Source organism: Ambystoma mexicanum, chromosome 4p (assembly GCF_040938575.1).
Source record: "Ambystoma mexicanum isolate Mex_15411 chromosome 4p, UKY_AmexF1_1, whole genome shotgun sequence".
NCBI lineage: Eukaryota > Metazoa > Chordata > Amphibia > Caudata > Ambystomatidae > Ambystoma > Ambystoma mexicanum.
Window position 1 is genome coordinate 93,395,368 of NC_090927.1, and position 15,818 is coordinate 93,411,185.

A 15,818-nucleotide genomic window follows, 5' to 3' on the forward strand; every position below is an offset into this window, starting at 1 on the left:
ATCAATGTTTCTTTTTACTCTCCTCCATTACGCTGTGGGATATATTTTGCCCAACATGAAGGAAACTGCATTTAGCCACGTTGGGCCTAAAAGAAAAAAGGGCATTGAAAACACGCCGAGATGAATGTCAAACTGAAAAGGCAGTATTTCATTTGCATCTGCCACATATAATGCTGTTTCAAATAAAGAGAAATACACTTACTGATTGGGCATTGCATGTGATTGATAAAGCTAAGAAAATTAAAGGCATTTTCTACATGGAAAGCATGGCATTTGCAAACACAGATGGGGATGCAGTGGGCAGCTGAAATAATAAACACATGGAGTTAAAATTTCCCTTAACAAACGGAACATATCATGATGAGAAGGACGCAATTATAATAAAAAGGCCTCATGTGCCCGAGGAAATGTAACCTTCAAAAATATAAGTGTGTTTCTAGAGGCATGACTTAAGTGCCTGTTCTTTGAGTTAAACAATAAGATGGCCATTAGCCCTGAGAGAAGAAAGGCTGATGGGATAATTGCAGGCTAAAATCAACAACAGAGCGACCGAGACTAGAGCAAATGCTCCAAGAAGAAGATAAACTTAACTGTGAAACGAAAGGCAGGTTCTGCATATATGTTTAAGATTCCCATTAGTTTAAATGGACAATCATAGTTTTTAATTTTCTCATAAATCGGATCGTAATGGTTCAAGTATCACTACAATACAGCTGAACAGACTTATTTATTGAAGTAACCATTATCAAAATTCGACCTTGGGGACAAAAGTCACAACCTAAAATGTGTTTTTCACAGAAATTATTAAAAAGCAGAGATTTGGAGATGTTTCAGCTTAATAAAGTAGACATCTTGGTAGAACGTTTCATGTTCATAACACTTATCATTTTTGTATAAACTGCAAAAAATTGCTGTTTGCACCTGCAACCTCCTGCCAAGACGGGAGTTTGTTCACATAGTTTGGAGACTTAACCCCTTTCTGCTACGGGGACAGTCACACTTTGTTTCGTATTGCCTTGGCTAAAAGAAAATGACAGCAACTCTTTTGTAACCTGAGCCATGCAGCTGGCACCACACACCAGCCATCTATGTCCTTTTGAAACTGAAGTATTTGATTTTCTTTTTAGGAAGACTAAATTAGACCAAATTCCAAACTTGATGCAAAGGAAGCATGGAGCCACTGATTCATGGCCCACAGATACCGGTGGCTCCAGTAGCGCAGGAAGCCATCGGTGTCAATAAGCAACCAGGGGCATCCCGGAGCCAGTGAGCCACGGCCCAAAGATGCCAGTGCCTCCACTAGCGCAGGAAGGGGCTGATGTCAAAAAGCATCTAGGAGCACCGTGGAGCCAGTGAGCCACGGCCCACAGATGCTGGTGACTCCAGTAGCGCAGGAAGGAGCTATTGCAAAGCACCCCAAAGGACCGCCGAGCCAATGAGCCACGGCCCACAGATGCCAGTGCCTCCAGTAGCGCAGGAAGGGGCTGATGTCAAAAAGCATCTAGGAGCACCGTGGAGCCAGTGAGCCACGGCCCACAGATGCTGGTGACTCCAGTAGCGCAGGAAGGAGCTATTGCAAAGCACCCCAAAGGACCGCCGAGCCAATGAGCCACGGCCCACAGATGCCAGTGCCTCCAGTAGCGCAGGAAGGGGCTGATGTCAAAAAGCATCTAGGAGCACCGTGGAGCCAGTGAGCCACGGCCCACAGATGCTGGTGACTCCAGTAGCGCAGGAAGGAGCTATTGCAAAGCACCCCAAAGGACCGCCGAGCCAATGAGCCACGGCCCACAGATGCCGGTGACTCCATTAGTACAGGAATGAGTTGGTGTCAATAAGCACCCAGGAGCACCATGAAGACAGTGAGACACGACCTACAGATGCCGGTGACTCAAGTAGAGCAGGAAGGAGCTAGTGCAAATAAGCACCCCAAAGGACCGCTGAACCAGTGAGCCACAGCCCACAGATGCCGGTGACTCCAGTAGCGCAGGAAGGAGCTGGTGCAAATAAGCACCCCAAAAGACCATGGGGCCAGATGCTGGTAGCTCCAGTAGCACAGGAAGGAGCTGGAGTCAATAAGCACCAAGGAGCACTGCGTAACTAGTGAGCCACAGCCCACAGATGCTAGTGACTGCAGTAGCGCAGGAAGGGGCTGATGTCAATAAGCACCAAGGAGCACAGCGGAGCTAGTGAGCCAAGGCCCACAGATGCCGGTGACTCGAGTAGCGCAAGAAGCCGCTGGTGTCAATAAGCATCCAGGAGCACAGCGGAGCTAGTGAGCCATGGCCCACAGATGCCGGTGTCTCCAGTAGTGCAGGAAGCCACTGGTGTCAATAAGCATCCAGGAGCACAACAGAGCCAGTGAGCCATGGCCCACAGATGCCGGTGAGTCCATTAGCCCAGGAAGGAGTTGGTGTAAATAAGCACCCAGGAGCATAACGGAGCCAGTGAGCCATGGCCCACAGATGCCGGTGACTCCAGTAGCACAGGAAGGAGTTGGTGTAAATAAGTACCCATGAGCACCGTGGAGCCAGTGAGCCATGGCCCACAGATGCTGGTAGCTCCAGTAGCACAGGAAGGAGTTGGTGTAAATAAGCACCCAGGAGCATCGCAGAGCCAGTGAGCCATGACCCACAGAAGTTGGTGACTCCAGTAGCGGAGGAAAGAGATGGTGTAAATAAGCATTCAGGAGCATCGCGGAGCCAGCGAGCCATGGCACACAGATGCCAGGGACTGCAGTAGCGCAGGAAAGGGCTGATGTCAATAGGTACCAAGGAGTACAGTGCAGCCAGCGAGCCACAGCCCAAAGATGCCAGTGACTCCAGTAGTGCAAGAAGGAGCTGGTATCAATAAGCACCCAGGAGCACCTTGGAGCCAGTGAGCCATGGCCCACAGATGCCGGTGACTCCAGTAGCGCGGGAAGGCGCTGGTGCAAATAAGCACCCAGGAGCACCGTGGAGCCAGTGAGCCATGGCCCACAGATGCCAGTGACTCCAGTAGCTCAGGAAGGTGCTGGTGTAAATAAGCACCCAGGAGCACAGCAGAGCTAGTAAGCCAGGGCACACAGATGCCAGTGACTTCAGTACCGCAGGAAGAAGCTGGAGTCAATAAGCACCAAGGAGCACGGCATAGCCTGTGAGCCACGGCACACAAATGCCGGTGACTCCAGTAGCGCAGGAAGGAGCTGGAGTCAATAAGCATCCAGGAGCACTGCGGAGCCAGTGAGCCACAGCCCACAGATGCAGTGACTCCAGTAGCACAGAAAGGAGCTGCAGTCAATAAGCACCCAGGAGCACCGTGCAGCGACTGAGCCACGGCCCACAGATGCCAGTGTCTCCAGTAGCGCAGGAAGGGGCTGATGTCAAAAAGCATCTAGGAGCACCGTGGAGCCAGTGAGCCACGGCCCACAGATGCTGGTGACTCCAGTAGCTCAGAAAGGAGCTAGTGCAAAGCACCCCAAAGGACCGCTGAGCCAATGAGCCACGGCCCACAGATGCCGGTGACTCCATTAGTACAGGAATGAGTTGGTGTCAATAAGCACCCAGGAGCATCCAGGAGCACCATGAAGACAGTGAGACATGACCTACAGATGCCGGTGACTCAAGTAGAGCAGGAAGGAGCTAGTGCAAATAAGCAGCCCAAAGGACCGCTGAACCAGTGAGCCACAGCCCACAGATGCCGGTGACTCTAGTAGCGCAGAAAGGAGCTGGTGCAAATAAGCACCCCAAAGGACCATGGGGCCAGATGCTGGTAGCTCCAGTAGCACAGGAAGGAGCTGGAGTCAATAAGCACCAAGGAGCACTGCAGAGCCAGTGAGCCAAGGCCCACAGATGCCGGTGACTCCAGTAGCGCAAGAAGCCGCTGGTGTCAATAAGCATCCAGGAGCACAGCGGAGCTAGTGAGCCATGGCCAACAGATGCCGGTGACTCCGGTAGTGCAGGAAGCCACTGGTGTCAATAAGCATCCAGGAGCACAACAGAGCCAGTGAGCCATGGCCCACAGATGCCGGTGAGTCCATTAGCCCAGGAAGGAGTTGGTGTAAATAAGCACCCAGGAGCATCACAGAGCCAGTGAGCCATGGCCCACAGATGCTATTGACTGCAGTAGCGCAGGAAGGGGCTGATGTCAATAAGCACCAAGGAGCACAGCAGAGCCAGTGAGCCAAGGCCCACAGATGCCGGTGACTCCAGTAGCGCAAGAAGCCGCTGGTGTCAATAAGCATCCAGGAGCACAGCGGAGCTAGTGAGCCATGGCAACAGATGCCGGTGACTCCGGTAGTGCAGGAAGCCACTGGTGTCAATAAGCATCCAGGAACACAACAGAGCCAGTAAGCCATGGCCCACAGATGCCGGTGAGTCCATTAGCCCAGGAAGGAGTTGGTGTAAATAAGCACCCAGAAGCATCACGGAGCCAGTGAGCCAGGCCCACAGATGCCGGTGACTCCAGTAGCGCAGGAAGGAGTTGGTGTAAATAAGTACCCATGAGCACCGTGGAGCCAGTGAGCCATGGCCCACAGATGCTGGTAGCTCCAGTAGCACAGGAAGGAGTTGGTGTAAATAAGCACCCAGGAGCATCGCAGAGCCAGTGAGCCATGACCCACAGAAGTTGGTGACTCCAGTAGCGGAGGAAGTAGATTGTGTAAATAAGCATCCAGGAGCATCGCAGAGCCAGTGAGCCATGGCCCACAGATGCTGGTGACTCGAGTAGCGCAGGAAGGCGCTGGTGTAAATAAGCACCCAGGAGCACCGTGGAGCCAGTGAGCCATGGCCCACAGATGCCAGTGACTCCAGTAGCTCAGGAAGGTGCTGGTGTAAATAAGCACCCAGGAGCACAGCAGAGCCAGTGAGCCATGGCACACAGATGCCAGTGACTTCAGTACCTCAGGAAGAAGCTGGAGTCAATAAGCACCAAGGAGCACGGCATAGCCTGTGAGCCACGGCACACACATGCCGGTGACTCCAGTAGCGCAGGAAGGAGCTGGAGTCAATAAGCATCCAGGTGCACTGCGGAGCCATTGAGCCACAGCCCACAGATGCCAGTGACTCCAATAGCACAGAAAGGAGCTGCAGTCAATAAGCACCCAGGAGCACTGCAGAGCCAGTGAGCCATGGCCCACAGTAGTCAGCGACTCCATTAGCGCAGGAAGGAGTTGGTGTTAATAAGCACCCAGGAGCACCGTGGAGCCCGTGAGCCATGGCGCACAGATGCCGGTGACTCCATTAGCGCAGGAACGGGCTGATGTCAATAAGCACCCACGTGCATCGTAGAGCCAGTGAGCAATGGCACACAGATGCCGGTGACTTCAGTACCGCAGGAAGAAGCTGGAGTCAATAAGCACCAAGGAGCACGGCATAGCCTGTTAGCCACGGCACACACATGCCGGTGACTCCAGTAGCGCAGGAAGGAGCTGAAGTCAATAAGCATCCAGGAGCACTGCGGAGCCATTGAGCCACAGCCCACAGATGCCAGTGACTCCAATAGCACAGAAAGGAGCTGCAGTCAATAAGCACCCAGGAGCACTGCAGAGCCAGTGAGCCATGGCCCACAGTAGTCAGCGACTCCATTAGCGCAGGAAGGAGTTGGTGTTAATAAGCACCCAGGAGCACCGTGGAGCCTGTGAGCCATGGCGCACAGATGCCGGTGACTCCATTAGCGCAGGAACGGGCTGATGTCAATAAGCACCCACGTGCATCGTAGAGCCAGTGAGCCATGGTACACAGATGCCAGTGACTCCAGTAGCACAGAAAGGCACTGGTGTCAAACATCCAGGAGCTACGCGGAGTCAGTGAGCCATGTTGTCGGTGACTCCTGTAGAGCAGGATGGAGCTGGTGTCAATAAGCTTCCAGGAGCACCATGGAGCTAGTGAGCCATGGCCCACAGATGCTGATAGCTCCAGTAACGCAGGGATGAGTCAGGGTCAATAAGCACCCAGGAGCACAGCGGAGCCATTGAGCCACAGCCCACAGATGCCGGTGACTCCAGTAGCGCAGGAAGGAGCTGGTGCAAATAAGCACCCCTGAGCACTGTGGAGCCAGTGAGCCACGGCCCACAGATGCCAGTTACACCAATAGCGCAGCAAGGAGCTGGTGTCAATAAGTACCCAGGAGCACCGTGGAGCCAGTGAGCCATGGCCCACAGATGCTGGTGACTCCAGTAGCACAGGAAGGAGCGGGAGTCAATAAGCACCCAGGAGCACAATGGAGCATGTGAGCCACGGCACACACATGCTGGTGACTCCAGTAGCACAGGAAGGAGCGGGTGTCAATAAGCATCCAGGAGCATTGCGGAGCCAGCGAGCCACAGCCCAAAGATGCCGGCGACTCCAGTAGTGCCAGAAGCTGCTGGTGTCAATAAGCACCCAGGAGCACCATGGAGCCTGTGAGTCACAGCCCCAAGTTGCCGGTGACTCCAGTAGCTCAGGAAGGTGCTGGTGTAAATAAGCACCCAGGAGCACAGCAGAGCCAGTGAGCCATGGCACACAGATGCCAGTGACTTCAGTACCTCAGGAAGAAGCTGGAGTCAATAAGCACCAAGGAGCACGGCATAGCCTGTGAGCCACGGCACACACATGCCGGTGACTCCAGTAGCGCAGGAAGGAGCTGGAGTCAATAAGCATCCAGGTGCACTGCGGAGCCATTGAGCCACAGCCCACAGATGCCAGTGACTCCAATAGCACAGAAAGGAGCTGCAGTCAATAAGCACCCAGGAGCACTGCAGAGCCAGTGAGCCATGGCCCACAGTAGTCAGCGACTCCATTAGCGCAGGAAGGAGTTGGTGTTAATAAGCACCCAGGAGCACCGTGGAGCCCGTGAGCCATGGCGCACAGATGCCGGTGACTCCATTAGCGCAGGAACGGGCTGATGTCAATAAGCACCCACGTGCATCGTAGAGCCAGTGAGCAATGGCACACAGATGCCGGTGACTTCAGTACCGCAGGAAGAAGCTGGAGTCAATAAGCACCAAGGAGCACGGCATAGCCTGTTAGCCACGGCACACACATGCCGGTGACTCCAGTAGCGCAGGAAGGAGCTGAAGTCAATAAGCATCCAGGAGCACTGCGGAGCCATTGAGCCACAGCCCACAGATGCCAGTGACTCCAATAGCACAGAAAGGAGCTGCAGTCAATAAGCACCCAGGAGCACTGCAGAGCCAGTGAGCCATGGCCCACAGTAGTCAGCGACTCCATTAGCGCAGGAAGGAGTTGGTGTTAATAAGCACCCAGGAGCACCGTGGAGCCTGTGAGCCATGGCGCACAGATGCCGGTGACTCCATTAGCGCAGGAACGGGCTGATGTCAATAAGCACCCACGTGCATCGTAGAGCCAGTGAGCCATGGTACACAGATGCCAGTGACTCCAGTAGCACAGAAAGGCACTGGTGTCAAACATCCAGGAGCTACGCGGAGTCAGTGAGCCATGTTGTCGGTGACTCCTGTAGAGCAGGATGGAGCTGGTGTCAATAAGCTTCCAGGAGCACCATGGAGCTAGTGAGCCATGGCCCACAGATGCTGATAGCTCCAGTAACGCAGGGATGAGTCAGGGTCAATAAGCACCCAGGAGCACAGCGGAGCCATTGAGCCACAGCCCACAGATGCCGGTGACTCCAGTAGCGCAGGAAGGAGCTGGTGCAAATAAGCACCCCTGAGCACTGTGGAGCCAGTGAGCCACGGCCCACAGATGCCAGTTACACCAATAGCGCAGCAAGGAGCTGGTGTCAATAAGTACCCAGGAGCACCGTGGAGCCAGTGAGCCATGGCCCACAGATGCTGGTGACTCCAGTAGCACAGGAAGGAGCGGGAGTCAATAAGCACCCAGGAGCACAATGGAGCATGTGAGCCACGGCACACACATGCTGGTGACTCCAGTAGCACAGGAAGGAGCGGGTGTCAATAAGCATCCAGGAGCATTGCGGAGCCAGCGAGCCACAGCCCAAAGATGCCGGCGACTCCAGTAGTGCCAGAAGCTGCTGGTGTCAATAAGCACCCAGGAGCACCATGGAGCCTGTGAGTCACAGCCCCAAGTTGCCGGTGACTCCAGTAGCACAGGAAGGTGCTGGTGTAAATAAGCACCCAGGAGCACCGTGGAGGCAGTGAGCCATGGCCCACAGTTGCCGGTGGCTCCAGTAGCGCAGAAAGGCACTGGTGTCCATACACCTCTGGAAGCACCCTGGAGCAAGTGAGCCATGGCCCACAGATGCCAGTGACTCCAGTAGCACAGGAAGGCAGTGGTGTAAATAAGCACCCAGGAGCACTGTGCAGCCAGTGAGCCACGGCCCACAGAGGCTGGTATCTCTAGTAGCACAGGAAGGAGCTGGTAACAATAAGCACTCAGGAGCACTGCGTAACTAGTGAGCCACAGCCCACAGATGCTAGTGACTGCAGTAGCGCAGGAAGGGGCTGATGTCAATTAGCACCCAGGAGCACCAGGGAGCCAGCGAGCCACACCCCACAGATGCCGGTGACTCCAGTAGCGCAGAAAGGCGCTGGTGTCTATAAACATCCAGGAGCAACGCGGAGTCAGTGAGCCATGTTGCCGGTGATTCCTGTAGAGCAGGTCCGATCTGGTGTCAATAAGCATCCAGGAGCACTGTGAAGCCATGTTGCCGGTGAGCCCAGACAAAAGGAAGACCTTCTTTTATGATATGACAGTTTATTTATATAGAGTCTATACACAATGGGCCTCATTACCAGGTTGGAGGTAGACTTGCTGGTTTTAACGTTAAGGCTACCTCCAAACTCGCATCTGGGTCTGGCATCCGCGAAGGGGGAATTACTGGGTAATTCTGACCTCGGCAGACCCGGTAATTCCTCTTGCGCGGGTGCCAGCCCCAGTACATCCCCATTCCCATTTGAGCTCCCTTAGGGCTCAATGGGAATGGGGAGGGTAGTGGCAACGGTACCGTTAATAACGATACCGTTGCTACAATCAAGTTCTGCTCACGGGTGCCGGTATGGCCACCAGGTCAGACCTGGTGGCAGCAAGGGCACCTGCAACCCCTAGTATGGCAATATGGTAGCAACAGTGCCGGTAGCAATACCAGCACCGTTGTTGCCTTACCGCCATACTCATAATGAGGCCCAACGTGTTTCAAAGCGCTTAAAGGCAAGGGAGTGAACAAGGGAAAATACAACATTCTTACAGGCCATGAACAGTAAGGATGTGAAATTAAATATCATACTCGGGCTGACAACATTTCAGGTAGTGCAAGAGCTAAGACATAGATAAGGAAGGGAGAGGGAGAGTGGGAAAGAAATGGAAACAGACAGGCGACTACCGTACTAGACCTGATGACATTTCTGGTAGAGCCAGAGAAAAACAAGAGGCGAGGGAGAGGGGTGCAGAAAGGGAGGGGAGGAACAAAACAAGCGATTATCATACAAGGCCTGATGACATTTCGGATAGTGCTGGGGGGGGACAAGTAAGGGGGAGGGGGAGGAGACGAGTTTGCTGTCATACTAGGTCCAGGGACAATTCTGATAGAGTAAGTGCATAGAAGAAAGTAAGGGGAGGAGGGGAGGAGATAGGAAAAGGGAGAAAGGGAGAGGAGAGAACAGAGATTAAGCAGTCAAAAATAGTGGAGAAGCAAGAGGGGAGAGCAAATACAATTGCAGAAGTCTGTAGTAATACATAATGTTGCAAGCCAGGATACAAGATGAAGATGGAAACAGAATGATTCAGGGCCACCATGAGTACAAGATGCAAAGGAAGTCCAGCATAAGAGTTCATAAAGGGTGGCGCACCATGAATCAATGAAGTCCATAAAAGTCAAATCCAGCATTGGCCACAGGGTGGTGATGGGGAAACCAGAATGTATCAGGACAGACTCCAACAGATGTAGGATGGAGGGCAGTGAGGGGGAGCAGGGAAGAAGAATCAAGCAAAACAGGCAACATCTGTGTGCGCCAAGGGGGGCAAACGGAACATCACAGGGACGGGGGCGGGGGGGGGGGCAGTGTCATGGTGTTACACAGCATGAATCCACATTACAAGAAAAGTGACTGCTTACATTCTTGAAGACTCTGAGATGCTTGTGAGTTTAGTGCCACAAGGATCATGTGAGGTGCTGCTTTGTAGGGTTAAAGCCCCATCACATGAATTCATTTAGCTTATTTTATGGGGCGGTTTAGTGCTTCCCAGTGCACTTCACAGCCTTGGAAAATAAGTGATGCGTCACATTCTTTTTATTGGCCGGCACGAATTACAGTGAGAGCTGACCCTACAGTGCCCCATAGTGAAATGAATATAGCATATTTCATGTTAAATGGTGCCTCCTATGTATACTTCGTGCAGCAGCACATGCAGAACTAATGCGGGGAGCACAACCAAACAGTGTCAGAGCTCAGAATCATGAGCAGCGCATTGTACAAGTGGCGAGGAGGCAAGAGGAGCAAGCATTTGCCAGATTCCATTTGGGGAATCCCGTTATGGCAATTCCTGGGTATGCAGAAAGCCAAGACTGCCACTGACTTACCCTTTTTGCTTTTTTGTTTGGGGCTGGCTACTGCTTATCTCCAGCATCCGGTCCATCCGGGCCTCTGTCTCTCCACTGACCACCACGGATCTGTGGTGCGGCTTTGCTGCTGGCCTGGCCTGCTGCCTCAGGCCTTCGTGCTTGGCTTGTTGTTGCACGTGCGGTCTCGGTCTTGCGGGGATTCTGATAGCAGGTGCTGAGGCTGAGCAGTATGGAAGATCCTCACCCATACTGCACACGAGCTGGCTGACAGCCCCATCCAGTTGGACCTGCCAGGGCCAGCTTCCAATACGCACAAAATGAACCTGTGCCCTCAACCCAGCACTTGATTGGTTGCTGGGGGCTGCGAGCATGGAGGGGAAGCATTGCAGAATTACTCCAGGCTATGCACCAGACTCCCCCCTTAAGCTCCAGTCCCCCCCAAGTTGGACAGCAGGTGGGCCCCCCAGGATGGGGAGGATAGGGGCACGTGCCCTGTTTGCCCACCCAATAAAGAGGTCACTTTGTAAACACTTATCCACTTTCGTTCTCCTGGTGATATCTCTGACCTCCTCCTAACCTAATTAGACATCCCCTCCTCCTTCCTCCTACCACCCTCCTCACTTCTCCTGATGTTCCTCCTCACCACCTTCTCCTCACCTCCCTGAAGGTTATCAGCTCTTCGTCACTCTTCCAGTTGTGCCCCCTCGCCCCCTGCTACTGACATCTCTCACTGGTATTCTTCCTCTCACCTCCTCATGACTTCTCTCAAACTTCTCTACCTCTGATCTCCAAGATAACTCTCTCCCTCCTCCTGCCTTCTGTGCCAGCTCCTCTCCTGGTCCAGCTGAAAATGTACTCTCTTCCAGTCTGTTCCAAACTCTCTCTTGTTCCACCTCCAAACATCCATACCTTTCTCCAATCCCCCGGCCTAACCCCGTCTTGTGGAATGGCCCTTGCCCGACAGGTTTCAGGCGTGTCCTTGAGTGGCACTATTTGGTCAGGCAAGGTTGCCTTTCCATGCAATCACTGTTGTACATTTCTGACACTCATGCTCCCTGCGGTCCCATATTAGAGGTGCTTGCCTTCCTGTCTGAGACCTATGCAAACGTCATTATTTCGGAACCAGGTCTGAGTTGAAATGCAATGCCTGCAGGGAGGGTGTTAGTCCCATAAAAGGGACCCTTAGAAGGGCAGTGCCACAAGTTGACTGCATGAGGAAAGTCATGAGGGCATGATGGGTAGGCATGGCACCCTCCCCACACTTCTTCTAGGTGCTGAATCACACCGGGGAGAGCAGTCCCCGACCCCTGTGGCCACTCTACCCATCCACCGCCAATGTCAGCAAAGGAACTTACAGCCTGCACCCTTATCCCCCTCTGCACCCTCCCGCCCCCGTCTCCTGATTTCACACTTCTTAACATGTTTGATTTTACAATGTTTGTTATTAGTCACCGGCCATTTTTCTTTATACACCTGGGATACAGCAAGAAAATCAATACATTGACAACAGTGTCTTTTTGGCTCCCCTATCAGTGCCTCGTTGTCCTGGCACATACTTCAGTGCTCTACATGGAATTCCAGGGCGAGAACAGTGCAGGGTCTTCACTGCTGGAGACTCTCCAGGCCAACTACCATGCATCATGGTCCCCATTGTGTGTGAAGATTCCATGCTTTTGATCGGACACACTCATGACCTCCGTCTCATGCCCTCCAGGACAACAGCATGATAGTGACATGCTTGATGAATGTCCATGGCATGCCATGTCAGAGCACATTTTCCTGTTTACAGATTCAGGAAGTTCTCTTCTGGCTCCAAGGGTTCACTGCTCTACAATCAGCCAGCAGATGACTCCTTCACCACTCACTTTTTACGACAGGTGTTTTTGCGAAGAGTTTTTGCTGAAAAAGATCATTGAAATTATTTTGAAATTAATTTTGGTGGGGTTCCCCTCCCAAACCACCCGTTATGGTTATTCCCGACTCCCCCAACCCTTGATATGTCCTTTCCCACCCGCCCAAAAAAATGCAAAAATCTTTTGGGGCAAAAACTCAGCATAAAATACCCAGTCGTAAAAACAGGTGTCAATGAAAGCACGTTGTACCATTTGCACGCGGCACACTATTCGATCCACCAGAATGCCTTAGCTAACAAAATCACAACACTGCAAACTAAAATTGCACTAAAAAAGCATCCATGCCCCCATCTGAGACACCTATGACCACCACTCCTAACGACAAACCCAATCTACCTCATTTAAATTTAATAGGGTAACTATCTTGGAAACTGAAAAAATTATTACATCACTGAAACTGTCCAACTGTAAAGGTGACAATTGCCCTGCCCAAATAATTAAGGACGCTGCAAGAGATTTAGCCCCCTTCATAACTAAACTTATTAATGCCTCCTTCTCATCTAACGCTGTACCAAGTAATTTAAAAGAGTCATGGGTTTTACCTCTTCTTAAGAAACAAACTCTAGACCCATCCATCCCAACCAATTATAGACCGATCACCATGGTCCCTTTCCTCCTCAAGATAATAGATAGAGTAGCCTATATCCAAATTCAGGACTATCTTGAGGGTAACCAACTCTTAGGTGCCCGCCAATCGGGCTTTAGACCCCAACACGGCACAGAGACAGCCTTAATTGACCTTAAGGCACAAATCGACAAGCTGAACAACAAAAGAAGCACTGCCATGCTCCTACTCCTCAATTTGTTGGCAGCATTTGACTTAGTGGATCACGCAATTTTATGCAAACATTTAGCATCAGCTGCCTACTTCTCCAGTGAAGCCATAGCCTGGGTCCAGTCTTTTCTGGACAACAGAACTATGCTAGTCTTCTCCACATTGGCATCAGCAGACTCAATTCAAACAACATGCAGAGTCCCACAGGGCTCGTGTGTCTCGCCAACTATGTATAATATCTTTACCAAGCCTTTATTTGACAAATTGGACAGACTGGGTGTCATCTACACTAATTATGCAGACGACACTCAGATCCTCATTCCCCTTCCGGCAATTTCGCTGCTGATACAGCCTTGGCAAATGAAATATACATCCTCATTCAGGCATGGATGGCAACCCATGGCCTCTGCCTGAATGATGATAAGACTGAGATCCTGATTTGTGGCTCAGCTACTAATCTAAAAAAACTTTATAACAATTATGCTGCCTTCAACATTGATGGTAACATAATATCAGTAGCTAAAGAAGGGAAGATGCTTGGCTTCTATCTGAACTCTACACTTACCATAAAAAAAAACAGGTCAACTCTCTAGCTTCATCAACCGCCTACACTTTTAAGCTGATTAGATCATTTAGGCCTTTCCTATCACAAGGTAGTTGCATTATCCTAGCTAACGCTCTTATCTTATCAAAACCTGATTATTGTAACGCCCTATACCTAGGAGCCAACAATTACATTATAAATCAAATTCAGACATTGCAAAACAATGCTCTTAGAACAGCATTGAACTTCTCAACTAGAGAGCATGCATCAAACACCAGGAGAGACCATCACTGGCTTAACATTATCGATGGGATCCGCCTCAAAACTGTATCTTTAACGTACAAATGCTTAAATAATGCAGCCCCACCATACCTCACGGAGAGAATAATCAGAAGAACATCCCCACACCCTTCCAGGACAATCAATTCCCATTGCCTCCAAATTACGAGATTCAGACAAAAAAAAAAGGCGGAAACAGCTTTCGAGTTAAAGCTGCCCAATACTGGAATGCACTACCACTCGAGCTCAGAATAGATCAGCCCTACCATAGCTTCAGACGCAACACTCTTAACTGGCTATGGTCCAATGACCACCATGACGAATGAGTGTACCAACTTTAAACTAGTGACAGACTGATCCCTGAACAGCACCTATTGCATTGCCTCTTGACCTTACTATTATTTATATATGTATGTATCTATTTTACACTGTATCCTGACCCTACTATTAAGTATATATGTATATATTTTTACCTTTCCTTCCTGCAACTAAGCTTTTAAGTATTCTTTGTATGGTATGCTGTGTGCCCAATTACCCAAGGGTTTGGTGCGCCCTATAAATTAATAAACAAACAAACAAACCATGTGATACAAACACTTGTTATATTTCGTTCCCTGTCTCTACCTCCTGCTCTAACTTGCTTTCACTCTCTCTTTCCACAATTCTCTCTTTCGGTGGTGCTTTCTCAATCTTGTCTTTCAACAACGCCCTATTTCTGCTGTACCTCTATGGCCCGCTCGCCCGCTCTGGCACACACATATATACATACGTTCCCATTCCCTCTTAACCTTATTCCCTCTTTCTATATGACCAGTCACACACATACTCACACACAGGTGCGCCTGCTGTTACTCTATTTATCTCTGTGTGTTCCCAGTCACCCTCTCTCTCACACACACACACACACATACAGATAAACACACTTCCATTCTCTCTTATGCTTATTCCTTTCTTCTTTCTTTAAATTAGAGTAGGAACTTCCTGCTTGACCATGCTTTCTCTTTCTCCCCATCTTTCTCCATCCTAGATCTATCTCCATACACTCAACACACACCTGCAAAATGCACATACCCTCACACTGTACACATATTCTCTGACTGCACAGAGCCACAACATGTACACACACCTGTGCTATGGTGCCTTTAAGAGAAACGGTGCTGAAACGTCAGCATGTCTTCTAAATAAAGGGGGCATCACGCTACGTGTCCAGTTCAGGGCACAAGCGGACCCCGATACACAAGCCCTGCATCCTGGGTGTCATTATGGGAGAGGCAAGGTCAAGTCTAGTGGCCCGTGTGCATGAAAGCACACAATAACCTGCCCACTATGCATGCGATCAAACAGCGTGCATACACCCATTAGTCTGCATGCATTCACACAGTATGCATAGCGGCTCACAGTGCAAACATTAGACCTCCATCCACACAATGCACATAAATCCTCATAATGCACATATATGCCAAACTGTGAAAGGCACCTGCAGTGTGCCTAGACCCCCTTACTGCACATAAACCCACATAAGGCACACACACATTCCCCCTAACACTTTGCATACATCTACCCACTGCGTATGCACCCACAGACTGTGAAAGCCCTCACACTCTGAACATACACACATATACACCGACATGCCTCACAACTCAATGGCTACACAATAGACAAAACTCCTGGGTTTTCCAAAGGTTGCTTAAGAATATCTTCAAACACACCCTCTCGGAAGAAGACTTTATGAACCAACCTCACTTTCTTAACTGTGTCAAATCCACCTTTTCAGAAGGGCCCCCCCCCCACATATCTTACCGATTTGAAGCTACCCCGTCTGCAGAGGAAAGATATTGCAGACAGGTGACCATAAAAA